The sequence below is a fragment of the Piliocolobus tephrosceles genome, chromosome 17 (assembly GCF_002776525.5).
Source record: "Piliocolobus tephrosceles isolate RC106 chromosome 17, ASM277652v3, whole genome shotgun sequence".
NCBI lineage: Eukaryota > Metazoa > Chordata > Mammalia > Primates > Cercopithecidae > Piliocolobus > Piliocolobus tephrosceles.
Genome location: NC_045450.1, coordinates 42,006,114 through 42,009,687, shown reverse-complemented (window position 1 = coordinate 42,009,687; position 3,574 = coordinate 42,006,114).

The window sequence follows — 3,574 nt, the reverse complement described above, 5'->3', positions numbered from 1 at the left end:
TGTCTCTGCTTCCCGAGTAGCTGGGATTACAAGCGCAAACTACCATGCCCGGCTAATTTTTTTGTATTTTTGGTAGAGATGGGGTTTAACCGTGTTGGCCAGGCTGGTCTTGAACTCCTGACCTCAAGTGATCCACCTGCCTCAGCCTCCCAAAGTGCTGGAGTTACAGGCATGAGCCACCACATCCGGCCAGAAATTAAATTTTTCTAGTAGCAGCATTGAAAAAGTAAATAGAAACAGTGGACATTAATTTTAATAGTATATTTTTATTCAACCCAACATGGCCAAAGTATAATCACATTAAAAATTAATAATAAAATAGCTTACATTTTTGTTTTCATACTGTCTTTGAAGTCTACTTTGTGTTTTACACTTATGATCCCTCTCAATTCAGACTGGCCACATTTCTTTTTTTATTGTATTTTATTTGATTTACTTTTTTTTGAGACGGAGTCTTGCTGTATCACCCAGGCTGGAGTCCAGTGGCGTGATCTAAGCTCACTGCAAACTCTGCCTTCCAGGTTCAAGCGATTTTCCTGCCTCACCCTCCTGAGTAGCTGGGATTACAGGTGCACACCACTGTGCCCAGCTAATTTTTGTATTTTTAGTGGAGATGGGGTTTTGTCATGTTGGCCAAGCTGGTCTCGAACTCCTGACCTCAAGTGATCTGCCTGCCTTGGCCTCCCAGAGTGCTAGGATTACAGGTGTGAGCCACTACACCTGGTCTGGACTGGCCACATTTCAAAAGCTCAAGAGCCAGTGAGTGACTACTGTGTGGGCGGGTGCAGGTCCAGGCTGTATTTGTCTTTGGGTTACATGTGACAGAGGTTCACATTAAACTGGCATAAGTGAAAAAGGGCATTGACTCATGAAACTGACAAGACCAAAAGAGATAAATTGAGGGACAGCTAGATGCAGGTGTTCCAATGATGTCAATGTCATCAGAGAGCTGACCTTGTATATTTTCCAGCTTTCCTTCTCAAGTAGGTTCTGGATGGCATAGCAAAGACAGCTACCACCAGTTCAGCCACCTGACCCCACATCCAGCTTCTCTATTACAAGTGTTCCCCCAAACCAGACTCCCACTGGACCAACTGGAATTCTGCACTCATTTCTGAACCAATCAGTGTTGTGGCAAGATGGGCGGAATGGCTGACTAGTCAGACGTGAGTCGTCTGACCATTCCCAGCATGACAGGTGAGGAGAGTCAGCCTCACCTTACCTGCTGGGATGAGAGTGGCCATGGAGGGGTTTCCCAAAGGAGAATCAGGAGGCTTGGTACCCGAAGACTAAGAGGGCCACACAGGGTGGGGAGGGAGAGGGATGTGAGGTGCATTCAGAATGCAGGTTGGATTGAATAAAAAGAGGCTCCCAAGAGGACTGGAGTATGAGATTGAACAGGAAAGACATGATCTTAGTCTGGCGGAAATGTTCAAAAGATGTGATGGCTGGTAGGGCACATGCCAATGAGAGCTGATAATAGCCTTAGCGCTGGGTGCCCAGGAGTTTTTGGGGTTGTGGGGAATCCCGGAGAGGGGATGGGCCGGGATGGTCATGGGGACTATGGGAGGCTCATTGCAGCCCCGCTTACCAAGGAGAACAGCAGTATTTCCACCTGTCGCCACTGATATGGCCATAGGAAGCACATCAGGAGACCATCCAGAGGCCTTGACCTCAGACACTGCATCCCACACCCCACACTAAGGATGCAGCCCACCCTGAGTGGAAGCTCTGCACTGGTGCAGCTCTAAGCAGAACACAGAAACCTTTTAGCCCAAAAAGACAGAGCAGACGGACCTTTCAGAGGGTCTGGAGGTCCCCGAGCCCAGGCAGGCAAAAGGGCTGTTATCCCAATGGGGAGGGCTGGGCACAGGACTCAGAGATGAAGATTCCTGGGGCAGGCAAGGGTCATGAATGGCCTTCCCAGCTGGGGCGGGGGGAGGGGGGCGGCGGTGGCCAGGCTTCTTAAGCTCCACCTGGAAAGGCACAAAAAGCTGACTTGAAGAGCCCAGAGAAGTGACTCAGTTGTCTTCCGTTCGTCCGTCCGTCCGTCCGTCCGTCCATCCATCCATCCATCCATCCATCCATGCATTCCTTTGTCCGTTCACCCACTCATGTACTATTTATTTACCAAGCTCCTGTTATGTGACAGGAATGCCCTACCTGCCAGGAATACCCTGGTGAACTAGATGGCCAAGGTCCCTGCCTTCGCAGAGCCCAGAGCCTAGTCAGAGAGAAACACGATCAACAGATAAGCCAGCCAATGAGCACAGTAACTTCGGATCTCATATAGGGGGCCAGATAGCAAGTGAGTGGGAGAAGAGGTGGAGGCTGCTTTAGCCATGCGCTGAGGAAGAGTCATTTGAAAAAGATGGCTCTAGACAGAGGAAACGGCCAGTGCAAAGGCCATGCGGAGGGAGTACGTTTTGTATTGGAAAACCAGAAAAAATGGAGGTGGGAGATGAAGGTGGGGGAAGAGATTGGAGAGCTGGTCACGGCTGACTCAGGTGAGGCAGTCAGGATGCACTGTGGTTGTGGGGAGGGCAGGCTAGAGATTCTCTTCACAAAGTCAGATTGGCAGGTCAAACTGGCCCCATAGTATTTACCAGGCACAAGAACTATCATATTGGGCTGGGTACAGTGGCTCATGCCTATAATCCCAGCACTTTGGGAGGCTGAGGGGGGAGGTATGCTTAAGGCCAGGAGTTCAAGTCCAGCCTAGGCAATATATTGAGACCCCCATCTCTACAGAATTTTTTTTTTTTTTTTTTTTTTTTTTTTGCAAAAATTAGCTAGGAGTGGTGGCATGTGGCTGTAGTGCTAGCTACTCAGGAGGCTGAGGTGGAAGGATCACTTGAGCCCAGGAAGTCGAGGCTGGAGTTAGTTGTGTTTGCACCACTGCACTCCAGGCTGGGTGACAGAGTAAGAGCTTGTCTCAAAAAAAAAAAAAAAAAAAGTCACATTGTTTTATTTTGTGGGGCTAACACATAAAGCTTTTACTCTGTTCCAGGCATTCTAAGTGCTCAGCATGTATTAACTTATTTGATCTTCTCAACAATCCTCTAAGATAGATACCAGTACTAAGCCCATTTTACAGATGGGGGAACTGGGGAACTGAGAGGCTAAGTAACTACCCTGAGGCCACAGAGCTAGCAAATGGCAGAGGCAGGATTGGAACTCAGGTGGTCCCAGAGTCCACGCACTCGGCCATGAGGGCTCGAATTAAAATTGGCCGAGGGAGCATGGTGGCTCACACCTGCAATCCCAGCACTTTGGGAGGCCGAGGCAGGTGGATCACCTGAAGTCAGGAGTTCAAGACCAGCCTGGCCAACATGGTGAAACCCTGTCTCTACTAAAAATACCAAAAAAACCCAAAAATTATCTGGGCGTAGTGGTGGGTGCCTGTAATCCCAGCTACTTGGGAGGCTGAGGCAGAATAATCACCTGAACCTGGAAGGTGACGGTTGCAGTGAGCCAAGATCGCACAGTTGCACTGCAGCCTGGGCAACAAGAGTGAAACTCCGGCTGGGCGCGGTGGCTCAAGCCTGTAATCCCAGCACTTTGGGAGGCCGAG